Source organism: Palaemon carinicauda, chromosome 3 (assembly GCF_036898095.1).
Source record: "Palaemon carinicauda isolate YSFRI2023 chromosome 3, ASM3689809v2, whole genome shotgun sequence".
Lineage (NCBI taxonomy): Eukaryota > Metazoa > Arthropoda > Malacostraca > Decapoda > Palaemonidae > Palaemon > Palaemon carinicauda.
Window position 1 is genome coordinate 48334095 of NC_090727.1, and position 13613 is coordinate 48347707.

General features: G+C 36.0%; 1 long non-coding RNA gene across 2 annotated transcripts; it reads right to left on the reverse strand.

Annotated features, from left to right (window-relative positions):
• Positions 1 to 1760: 1760 nt before the first annotated feature.
• Positions 1761 to 6076, reverse strand: LOC137638277 (uncharacterized). 2 transcript variants are annotated; one of them, XR_011043986.1, is made up of 3 exons: positions 6007 to 6076; positions 5060 to 5341; positions 1761 to 4719 (listed from the first exon to the last, which is right to left on the reverse strand). It is a non-coding gene; the product is annotated as an uncharacterized lncRNA (long non-coding RNA). The 2 variants fall into 2 exon arrangements; XR_011043985.1 differs by lacking the exon at positions 6007 to 6076 and adding an exon at positions 5522 to 6000.
• Positions 6077 to 13613: the final 7537 nt, after the last annotated feature.

Here is a 13613-nt window from a genome sequence, read left to right on the forward strand (position 1 = left end):
AAGAGTATTGGACTCTCTCCAGTTCGCAGTAGTGGCAGATCCAGTGCTAAAAGCACAGCTACAGGATGCGTCAGGAGTCTGGAGAAGATACGCATCAAATGCTCGAAGAGATAAACAAAGGTTGATCCCGACCCAATTACGCGCGCTATGAAGGTCGTGGTCTACAAATATGAGCCAACCATGGACAATTCTCTTACAACCACCACAAACATCAGTGGTGATACACACGGATGCCTCCCTGGAAGGATGGGGAGGCCATTGGCAAAAAATAAAAGTGCAAGGATATTGGTCACACTAGTTCAAAACTTTCCACATCAACATCTTGACGTTGAAGAGACTATCCCCTCGCAGAGCAGTCCAAATCAGACTGGTCCTGGACAATGTGGTGATAGTAAAATGTCTAAATCGACAAGGCTCGAGATCACCTCACATCAATCACGTGATATTAGCCATCCTCCGCCTAGCAAGGAAGAGAAGATGTCATTTATCAGCAGTTCACCTTCAAGGGTTGCGTAATGGGACGACGGATGCTCTATCCAGGCGAAAGCCAATAGAGACAGAATGGTCCCTAGACGCAGACTCATTCTCCTAAATTTCGGAAAAAATCCCTGAACTGCAGATCGACCTCTTCGCAACGGGGGACAACAATAAACTACCTCGTTATGTAGCCCCTTACGAGGACCCTCAAGCAGAAGGAATAGACGCCATGTCTCTCGACTGGAACAGAGGGAATTGGAATTAACTGTTTCCACCAACCAATCTCCTGCTAAAAGTCCTCGACGAGCTTAGATCCTTCAGAGGAACAGCTGCAGTTGTGGCCCCCAAATGGGCCAAAAGCAATTGGTTCCCTCTAGTTCTAGAATTTAAACTGAAGCTGTTTCCTCACCGATCCCAGTTTTATACCAACTGGGTCAGAAGTCGACTGTCTACGCTTCATCCTCGATAACGATCAACCTACATCTCATGATTTTCTCCCCCTAGCAGCGAAAAAAAAGTTTGGGATCTCGAAGGGCAAGGTCGACTTCCTTGTAGAGAACAGGTCAAGTTCAACCAGGAGACAATGAAAATCGTCTTGGAAGAAATGGGCATCCAACAGAAAATGCAACAGATTTTTGTCTCTATTTCTTCCTTTATCTACTTGAACAAAGCCTGACTTCCACTATGATAACTGCTTGTAAGTCTTCAACAGCTGCCTCAATTGATTAAATTCGTGCTGCATGTCATCATCATCAGCAGCAGCAGCAAACGGAACAACAATTATCTAATTCTAAGGAGCAATCGAATCTAAATACTTATTTGTCTGGTCAGCAACAATCAAGTCAAAAAAAAAAAAAAAAAAAAAAAAAACTCAAAGGAGCAATTACAATCTGGAAATCATAATTAAAAAAAGAAAAAAAGCAATAAAAAGTTACGGACACTCCTTGTTAACTATATTATTTCACTGTAATTGGAGCTTAAATTATAGTCTGTTTATTATTCACAATCACGCAAGAGAAGATAAATAAAACTGTACTTACTGGTAAAAAAGAAAAAAAACTCTTCCAAAGCTGATTGGAAATAATTACAAAGTTAGATAACTAATCCAGCTTTCAAAACACACTGACTCTGGCTGCAGTCAATGAAAAAAAGCATTTACCCAAGACATCCACAATTATATCAATAGTCTTTCAAACTACGAACAATCATTATATTAACTAACTCTCTCTCTCTCTCTCTCTCTCTCTCTCTCTCTCTCTCTCTCTCTCTCTCTCTCTCTCTCTCTCTCTCTCTCTCTCTCTCCATGATTCTACAAACAACTAATACAATAAAGAATAAAATAAAAATCTGTCTTCTGCAACCCTAGTTGGAAAAGCAGGATGCTGTAAGCCCCAGGGCTCCAACAGAGAAGAATATTCAAGTGAGGAAAAGAAACCAATAAACCAAAAGAGAAGTAATAAACAATGAAGATCAAATATTTTAAGAACAGTAATAATTTTAAATCAGATCTCTCATATATAAATGCTTAAAAGAAAGAGGAAAAAAAATAAGAAGGAACCACGTTCCCTCGTGTATCCTAAAGTAAGAGAAATCTAAGACAATGGAACGCCATGCTACAGAGGCTATGATACTATCCAGGAATAGAGAACAATGGTTTGATTTTGGAGTGTCCTTCTCCTAGATGAGCTGCTTACCGTAGCTAAAGAGTCATTTTACCCTTACCAAGAGGAAATTAACCACTGGACAATTACACTCCAAAAGTTAACCCTTGAGCAAAGAAGAATTGTTTGTTAACTTCAGTGTTGTCAGATGTATTAGAACAGAGGAAGATATAGAAAGAATAGGTCAGACTATATAGTATATGTGTAGGCAAAGACAAAATGAATCGTATTCAGAGAGAAGGATCTAATGTAGTAATGTCTGTTCAGTCAAAGGACCCAATAACTCTCTAGCAGTAGTAAGTTAACGAGTGACTGGTGCCCTGGCCAACATACTACCTATAATATCTTCTTGAAGATATTATATCGTATTAATGACATATAAACTTCCGGGCATCCACACATGAGTAGTGGTCAGTCTTCTAACTCGTCACCCGTCCTATGTATCGGGATCTTTTGTCTCTACAGAATTCGGGAGCGTACAGGATTAACACTAGGCAACAGACCGCCACGCCAGGGTCCCACTCCCGAATCTTCCTGTAGGACTCACGCCCGTCAGACGACTGGTGTAGAAGCAGTTATGCGAAATATCTAGAAATTCTTTGTCCTATAAAACGATGTTGATTTCGAATTGCAGTATTATTATTTTACCCAAATATTCAATGGAAAAAGACAAACCTTTTTCATAAGTCTTGTAACATAATAGACATAAATTTAATATACATATATCAAATCCTACGGCCTATCAAAAAGTTTGAGTTCATTACCAACGTATTTTCGCAAATACAAAATTATTCTAGCAGACATGATTACAAATATAAAAATCTCATTACAATCATCACAAAATACAATTTTGTATTACTAAATACAAGCCAAAATTCTAAATAAACAAAGTCTATGAATAATCACAAAGTAATATCAATGAAATCATTATAAAGAAAACTAAAAGATTTCTTCTTAACAGGTATCAAAATTCACAACTACTAATTTACCTCTGCCTCTCATCGGCCAGGGTTTACAATCATCTTCCAAAACAGGACTAAATGATACATCAATTGGAAAGATGGACGCCAGTGAGAGTTTAGGATAAAGTTGATTGGACTTTTCAACAACTTCACACACAGGTAAAGATAAGAGTTACATATGGACAATGTCCTATCATACAAATTTATACAAGATGATCTACCATTTTACCCAGTCTGACTGAAATCTTATAAACAGTGTATGAATAGTTGCTAAATGGGATACATTCAATGGTGGGCAGACAGACAAACAGCTTTCCAAAGTCAGGATGGACTAAAATGCCCGGTCATGTACAACAAACAGATACACTGACGGGTTGACAAATGCAGGTTATCCTCTCCTGCACATCTTGGGAAATGATTTATGCCCTTAAAAACAGGTTTGATTGAATATGATTGAACAATGCAAGAATAAACATAACAAATCACATGGACTGACAAACTTGATGAAAAACTCCACTTATACAAATTCTATGTGTTATAATCTACCTTAACACCAGATTTTATCCAAATTACTTCTATGTGGAAGAGTTATATCGACAAGGTAGGCATAATAGGACAGGCATATAGACTAACTAATACATGGACAAAAGTCGGGGAAAAATAAAATCTCTCTCTACAGTCAGTTTGGAGCTAATTTACATTGAACTTATGTGTATATAAGGAACTAACTTTATCAATATGTTGAAACAAATTAGAAAGAATATCATAAATATATTTAAAGCTAAAGAAAGCAAAACTACTACAAACATTTAAGGCTTTTCAGCAACCTAAGCTGGAAATTATATTAACAGAAACGACCCAAAAATGGAATACAATGTAAAGCAGTTAAAGCTCTATAAAGGCTATGAAACATTTCAAAATACTGTAGAATAAGACTAGTGTTGTAATAAAAAAAAAATAAAATAACATTTGTTTTCCAGAATACTTTTTATTTTTAGAATTAAAAGGTCAATAGAAAATACGAAAAAGTAGAATATATATTTATAAAAAATGGGAATATATCAATGAAATACCTGCTATACTTATTAGTTTAATTATTCATTTTATTACCATGCCTTTGTCACTTTGTTCGTGTATGAGACATATGTCATTGAATTGACATATCCTACCTGTGTTTCAATAGCCTTTGTCATTTATCATTCATGCCTGTATGATTTATTGGTCATAAATTTTAATTGTTTTCCTTCCTGTGTCATTTAAAAGGCATGTCTACATTCAGTCACTAATCAGGTGTAGTCATACCTGTGTTACTTAGCTCATACATATTTGATCACATTTTTATACCTGCAGCATATGACTATTGTTCAATTGATTTCATTCTAAAACATGTATCATTCAACTGTCGTACTAGTATCACATAATGTTATATCAGTACCAATTAGTTCATATACCTGCAAAATGGCCATGCAGTACTTGTATCAAATAGTTTTCACACCGGTGTCACTTCTAGTATAAACAAGAGTATATTTTTTCCTGCCGAGATGTGACATCACTCTTCCAAGATGCGATGAACCCTGCAGGAATGGGCTGTAACTCCTCAATGCTAGGTGATGCTGGCTCTATTGACAGATGAGAAACATAGAAAATAAACAAGGATTAAAAGCCATGAAATTATAGTCATTATTATTATTACTAGCTAAGCTACAACCCTAGTTGGAAAAGCAGGATGTTATAAGCCCAAGGGCTCCAATAGGAAAAAATACCCCAGAGAGGAAAAAAAAATAGTGGAAAAAAGCACATGAGAAGTAATGAACAATTAATATAAAGAATATTTTGAAAGCAGTACGAACATTAAAATGGATCTTTCATATATAAAAAGAGAGATTTATGTCTGCCTCTCCAACATAACATTCGTTGCAAGTTTAAACTATGAGCATTATAATCATGTTGAATACTAACCAGTGAGGGACAAAAATATCTGGAACATCAAATCCATATACCTAATGGCTGCAGTAAAATCATAAAGCCTCCGAGTTAATAGGAAGATGCCTTTGTAATCTCAAATCAAAAATTACTGGTGGCAATATAGGTGACGGTCGGCTCACTCTCAATGCCGTTCGAAATGGCTGACACAGACAAGGAGTAATTCCTACCAGGGTAAAGTTCGTTCACATCTATTTTGTCTGTGACGACTTTAGTTCTTGAGTCTTCGTTGAAGGTTTCAACTTCTTGGTACAAGATCTGTAAAATATATCAGAAAAGTACAACAGTCTTGGTGTGTTAAAGCATCATAAGTCTACTTTTATACTAATATTTCATTTTGTATGATTTTCTCAAGTGTTGTCTACATTTATAGATTTTTGTAAATAGTCAAAAAAATATTTCTAAAAACGTTGAGATAATTTGCAAAGATATGCTTACACAGTCTGCTGCCTGTATGCAATCAAGTACATAACTCCTTTAAAGATAAAGCCAACTACCTTAGGAAGAAGTCATTGAACATAAAAATCTTTATACATTTACTTTTTCACAACAATTTCAAATATAAACCAAGCTGCAACCATGAAATACATAGACACAAACACATGGGTTCCAGTCTTCGGTTCACCAAAGCACAACCTAACTTGCAATATTGGATTTATTATCGTGATTTTGGTACAATTATCAAAATAGCCCAAAGCAACCCCAGTGGAGCAAACAAAACGGATTTGCCAAACTTTAGGTTTCGTGAAATGGAGAATACCACAAGCCTAGATAAATTAGTTAACCCTTGAACTTATAGATCATGTATTTTTTTAAACAAACAAACAACAAAGCAATTGAAGAAAACTGTTTGTGAATGGCAAGAAAGATTGATTAAACAATTTTGAAATATTTTTTACAGAAAATGTCCTTTTCCTAATGACCTTATAATGGTCTGGGGGGGGGGGGGAGATTTCATTATCCTTCCAAATCAGGGTGACCTCACATGTCAACTCGCTCTCAGTCGCCAAAATCTCCGTGACAGGTAATAGTCCTGCAAAAACAGAAGGCAAATTGTTCAAACGAATATAGTGAAAAATCCAAAATTATATATATATATATATATATATATATATATATATATATATATATATATATATATATATATATATATATATATATATATATATATATATATATATATATGTATATATATATATATATATATTATTATGTGACGAACCACTGTGCAAACAATTACCCCTTTACAATGGGCGGTAGTTCTCTTCACACAACAAAATAGAAGTCATATGGGTAGACTTCCAAATTCACTTGTTTCTTATTACGAGTGTATAAGATTGTTGATTATGATCAAATGTATCTTCTTAAAGCTGGTTGCAGACAACAGAAGCACCAATAGCAGGATAATTGGAGGACAGGAACAATAAACTATGTTATAAACAAAACTTTAATCTTACGTTAAACAAAACAATGAAAAAGCACTTCAAAACAACAATAATAAGCAATGCAAAGTGAATGGGTGAGTAAGGTAGATGAATCTCGTGGTGAGAACAATATATTCTAACAAAACAATAAATTTGGGGTTACCTTATAACATGTAAGGTAAGAAAACAGGGATGATTTACAGCAGGAAGGCGAGTGTAAACAAAAGATAATGAGAAGAATGGAATGAAGATGGCGCTGAAATAAGGTGATGTATTTACAAAGAAAATGGAAAAATAAACTTTAGACAAATCAGATATGTTAGCATATGTACAACATATGGGGATATCACAGTCCCCCCTTGTTTTTGTTTTTTTCCATTTCCCGAGGATCAACCGAGGTTATCCTTGATAATGAGTCTGCCACAATGTTTTCTCGTCCTGATATGGCGATTACTTGGATATTATGTGCAGATAGTATGTATGACCATCTTAAAAGTTTAGGGTTGAGAGTAGTGGACCTATGGAGATGCGACAGAGGAGAGTGGTCGCTGTAGACGTAGATCGTGTCTTGTCCATCAACATAGATCTCGTATCTCTGGGTGGTAGCTACGATGGCGAATAGTTCTTTCTCCACAGTGGGCCAATTTAGTTGGGAACCCATAAATCGTCCACTGGAATAAGAGACTGGTAACAGATCAGCTAGTGGGGGCAGGTTTCCTGTTATGGCTCTTATTGGAGCAGGATGCTGTAATAAAATGCCCCCATATCCAAGATCACTAGCGTCTGTTTGGAGATAGAATGGTTTGGTGAGGTTAGGTGCCATTAATATAGGAGGAGATGACAAGTAAGTTTTTAGCTGGTTAAATATTTGATCATGTTGCTGGCTCCAAGAAAAATTTACTTTTGAAGAAGTTAAAGCAAATAGTGGTCCTGTGAACGGTGAGAAATTTGGACTAAACTTAGAGTAATATCCTACCATACCTAGAAATCTTTTTAATTCCTGTTTGGTAGTTGGAACAGGATAAGAAGTTATGGCGCTAATATTTGCATCATGGGGTAATACTTTACCACTGCCAACTCGATGACCAAGGTAAGATACCTGACCTTTGCAAAAATTACTTTTTGCTAAGTTGATCGTTAATCCATGTTGTTTCAATCTTGAGAAAACTTCTTTTATCTTTTGAATATGGTTTATCCATGTGTCAGAGGCAATAATGATGTCATCTAAATATACAAATACTTTTTCCAAGTCCTGTAAAATTAAAGACATTACTCTTTGGAAGGTGGCAGGTGCGTTGGCTAATCCGAATGGCATTACGTTATAACTAAATAAGCCAAATGGAGTGATAAATGAAGAAATTTCCTTTGCCGTTTCTGTTAATTTAATTTGGTAATAACCCTTCAACAAATCTATTTGGGTTAAGTAGGTTGAATTACTTACTTGGTCAATGATATCTTGTATTCTTGGTAGAGGATACGAATCTTTAATTGTTAAATTATTAATTTTCCTGTACTGTAATCGGTACAAAGACGAAATTTACCATTTTTCTTTCCTACTAGGAGACATGGGGAAGCCCATGGTGACGCACTGGGTTCTGCCAATCCTTCTCTTATCAAGTACCTCACTTCTTCTTTCATGATACCCAATTTCTTCTGTGATGTTCGATAGAAAGCTTGTTTAATGGGTGCAGCACCTGGTTGTAGTTTGATGTCATAATCTAGCATGGTGCATCTGCCTGGTTTATCTGAAGTTATACTAGGAAATTCATGGAATAAAGCTACTAAAGATTTACATTTTGATGCAGATAAGAGTTTTAGATAGTCTGATAAGTTTTCCAAGATCTTTGAGTTTTGAGAATCCTGCCAAGATGCAGTTATTGGATCATCTGTAAATTGATCCATAGGACAATCTATGTATGGTATGGCACTAGTAATCATTACCGTTTTATTTTCAGCTGTTGAGGGAGACAAATAGGCCTTTAAGAGGTTTATGTGGACTAATTGAGTAGACTTACGCTTATCTGGAGTGGCGATTATATAGTTGGTTGGCGAGATACGTTGAGTGATGGTATAAGGTCCCTGGTATTTCTCTCGTAGGGGAGAGCCTGCAAGCGGATGGTATAGCAGCACTGCATCTCCTACTTTGAAACTTCTGGTTTTAGCCTTTTTATCATAGTTAATCTTCATCTTCTCTTGAGCTGTTATCAAGTTAGTTTTGGCAATGGAGTGAAGATCTGAAAGTTTCTTGTTGAGTTCTGAAATATATTGGGAAAGAGGTACCTCATTATCTCCCAACTTCAGGATGCGTTCTTTGACTGAACTGAGGATAGTTCGTGGCCGTCGACCGAAGAGTAGTTCAAAAGGTGACATACCAGTAGACTGATTTCGAACTCCTCGTATGATGTACATGATCAGTTCCAAATCGCAATCCCACTCGTTACCTGAACTATGGATGTATTTCCGGAGAAGATTTTTAATGGTCTGGTGAGTGCGTTCTAATGCTCCATTGGTCTGTGGATGGTAAGCTGAGGATGAGACTTGGGTTATATGGTAATCTTTCATAGCTGTTTTAAAAGCATGACTCATGAAATTGGTTCCTTGATCACATTGTAGTTCAGTTGTAAATCCTACAACAGTAAATATGGACACTAGTGACTTTAGGATGTTCTTGGCTGAAATGTTTCTTAAAGGTACTGCAAATGGATAACGGGTAGTTGGGCATAAGGCCGTAAGCAAGTATTCATGTCCCCTTTTTGTCTTAGGCAAAGGGCCTACACAATCTACTATGATCTTACTGAAAGGTTCTTTAGGCACAAGTATAGGTTTTAAGGGTGCAACTGGTACTTTTACATTAGGACTACTTACTTTTTGACATGTTGTACATGTTTTTACGTACTCTTTAATGTCATTCTTCATGTTTGGCCAATAAAAGTCTTGACTGATGCGTTCATATGTTTTAGTGATACCAAGATGAGAGTCAGCAGAGTGAGACAATTCTAGGATCAGAGGTCTTATATCCTTAGGAACAACTACCTGGAATAGATCCTTCCAGGTTTCTAGATGACTGTTCTTGCTGGACCTGAATTTTCTCATTAGTACATCATTATTAATATAAAAATAAGAACACTTGTTGGTATCCTTTGGTTTCACTTGGTTGAAACACTGCTGTAGAGTGACATCTTTCCTTTGTTGATAGCTAAAGGAATCAGGTTGGATCTTATATGTACTCATCAACTCGTTGAAATCCATAGGTTCAGAGACTGGCAACGGGTTTGATGATGATTCAGTAGGGGTGTCCTTTTTTCTGCTTCGTGTCACTGCTAAGCATTCTTCCTGTACAACATCACCTGGAGATACTGCTATTAAGTTTGTTAAGACAACAGAGTTAGCTATGTCATTACCCAGGATTACATCAACATTCTTGCATGGTAACAGTTCTGGATTTACAGCTACTTCAGTAGTTCCAGAGAAATAAGGACAATGAAGGTTTACATTAATGAGAGGCAACATAGACTTACTGGTTAAGTCATTAACTGCAACATACCTGTGAGTTTCACCTTTAGGTCTTATTACTTTAGGAGAGACGATCGTTTGAGAGGATCCAGTGTCTCTGAGTATGGTTACAGGTTTACCATTTATTTTGCCTGAGCAAGTGAAGGGTGCAAACGCTTGGGACTCGTGTGATGCACAATGGAAGGTCTTTTTCTTCTCCACCTTAGGTTTTGGTTCCTGTTTGGGCAGATTCATTTGCTTAGGAGAGAATTGAGGGGGATTAGGTTTTCTCTTTAAGTATGAAGCTGCACAATGTGGATCAGGACATTCTGAAATATGATGTCCTTCTTGTTTGCAGTATGTACAAGTTTCCTTAGGTCTAGTTTCTCTATATGGGGTTTTACCTACTTTATGAATAAGAGCATAGTCATCTGCCTTTAAAGCGGCTTTCTTAGGGTCAGATTCATTCTGCTCTCTTAGATACACATTAATGCTACCTGGTATTTTCCTTAAGAACTCCTCCATTACTATTAAATCTTTCAACTGCTCGAAAGTTTTGACATCTACTTTGTCTACCCATTTCTGAAACTGTTTAATCTTTCCATTCATAAATTCTAAAAAGGTCTGCTGAACTTGCTTCTGACTATTACGAAATATTTGCCTATAACCTTCCGCAGTAATAGAATAAGCATCAAGGATTGCCTGTTTAATTATGAAATAATCATGTTCCTCTAACATAGTGGCACATACAGATAATGCTTTACCTTTAAATGAGTTCCGGATGATCAAATACCATTTGTCCTGAGGCCAATTGAGATTCTTGGCTGTGTCTTCGAACACAGAAAAGTAGTTATCAGGTTCCCGTTCTTCAAATGTGGGCAGCAATTTCTGCACCTTGCCCACATCAAAGGGTTCGGGAATTAGCTTACCTTCTTCCTTTTCTTTCAGTCTTATAAATGCCAGATCCCGTTCTGTTACTGTGGCCGCTTCTCTCTCAATCTGCAGCCTAACACGGAGAGCGTTGTTTTTCTGTTCACTTGCTTTTTCTTGTTGCTCCAAAGCAGTTTCCACCTTGATACGTTCTAGGGAAGCAGCGGCAGCAGCCTTGCGCTCAGCAGCAGCGGCTTTCCTCTCTTCTAACTCAGCGGCGGCAGTTGCGGCTCTTTCAGCAGCAGCGGCTTTCCTCTCTTCTACCTCAGCGGCGGCAGTTGCGGCTCGTTCAGCAGCAGCGGCTTTCCTTTCTTCTAACTCAGCGGCGGCAGTTGCGGCTTGCATCTTCATCTTTTCCAACTCCAGCTGTAGACTTAGTTTATCCAAGTCACTATTTGGATTGGTAACTGTTAGAGCTCGAACGTCAGCCAATTCTTCTTCTGGAACAATATCTTCATCTACAAGGAAGTTCAAAATATGACTGAGAATTACACATTTTACGGCAGTTGCGGGAATCTGTACATCATAATGGCGAGCTAGATTCTTTAGGTCAGTTTTTGTGGCAACTGTGAGAGATTCCACATGATCCCGTGGTGATACAATAAATTGTTGCAAGTTGAAAGGCATTTTGAATGTCGCCCGTGGCGCAAGATAAGTACAAACTAAAATAAATATACAAACTTTACAAGAATAAGTATAAGATCATACGATCGCAAAATAACAATCTTTCGATCACAGAAATACAAAACAGCGATCACAAAATTACAAGATCGAGAGATCACAAAATTACAAAATTATATGATTAGATCACACTTACACAAAAATAGCTTAAATACAAAATTAAGTCTCGCGAAACTTACGATAATACTATTAAAACTTTTATTCACAGTTAACGACTGAACAATTATTTTTTTTATACTCGAGATCTTGAGCACGCGGCTAACTACTTCATAATTACTCAAACGACACGCTTAACATCACAAACTTTTACAACAATTTTACCGAATCGGTAAACAAGGCTTTAAAACGCAAAGGTATTTTTTACTTTAAACATACCTAATTAGCACGTTCTAGTTTACATTTCCTTTTAATTTATACCAGCTTAATACGATAACTTTTCAATGTTACATTTTAATATATATAAATGCTATATTATTCTCGTTATGATAAAATATCTAGTTAATAGTCAACACCTAATTTAAAGTAATTGATTATCAGAATAATGAGCAAACTGGACAAAATACGTAGTATGCGCTTAATAGATATAACAGGAGTAATTCAACACAAGTATTTAAATATTCATTTACCGACACGTAAATGTTATTTGTACACCAAAATAGTACTTTTAACACCAAACAATATATAAGTTAATTTCCTGACTAGAGATAACGATTAAAATTACGAAAATCTCCGAAATTGGAAATTGGCTAATTTCACTTAAGAAATTTATATAACAAAATAAATCACTTTATAATGAAAATAGAGATGGAGGAAATTTCACATATTATAATGAAACTTAATTTAATAAATCACATATAATGAAATTTGACTTATTTCCTAAATATCACTTTTGAATGGCGATTTTAAGAAATGGCAAAATCTTAGGGCTTCAGATTTTTTTTTATGAGAAATCTCTGGGATACGAGATTTGAGTAGGCGAAACTTTAAAAGCTACCTACTGGGGGTATCTTCAATTAATAAGGGTGGTTTAGAAGCTGGACAATCAGCATACCCAAGTCTTAACTATATTAAGCGTGACTTGTTCCTCTTACAACCAAATGAATACCCAGACATATATTATACATAAATGTCTAATGAGAGGGAGACGAGACATCTACCTTACCTTGGAATTATTACTGTCGTCCTTTATCCTTGGTACGCCACAACACAACACTCGATACTGTTCATAATCACTGGAACTGTTCTTTCACGATTCAATCACTTGATATAAATTTGATGAATCATATCACACATCAGATCGTACATCAGATCCCGGACAGACCCCCAACTATTATGTGACGAACCACTGTGCAAACAATTACCCCTTTACAATGGGCGGTAGTTCTCTTCACACAACAAAATAGAAGTCATATGGGTAGACTTCCAAATTCACTTGTTTCTTATTACGAGTGTATAAGATTGTTGATTATGATCAAATGTATCTTCTTAAAGCTGGTTGCAGACAACAGAAGCACCAATAGCAGGATAATTGGAGGACAGGAACAATAAACTATGTTATAAACAAAACTTTAATCTTACGTTAAACAAAACAATGAAAAAGCACTTCAAAACAACAATAATAAGCAATGCAAAGTGAATGGGTGAGTAAGGTAGATGAATCTCGTGGTGAGAACAATATATTCTAACAAAACAATAAATTTGGGGTTACCTTATAACATGTAAGGTAAGAAAACAGGGATGATTTACAGCAGGAAGGCGAGTGTAAACAAAAGATAATGAGAAGAATGGAATGAAGATGGCGCTGAAATAAGGTGATGTATTTACAAAGAAAATGGAAAAATAAACTTTAGACAAATCAGATATGTTAGCATATGTACAACATATGGGGATATCACTATATATATATATATATATATATATATATATATATATATATATATATATATATATATATATATATATATATATATATATATATATATATATATATTGTTCAAACGAAT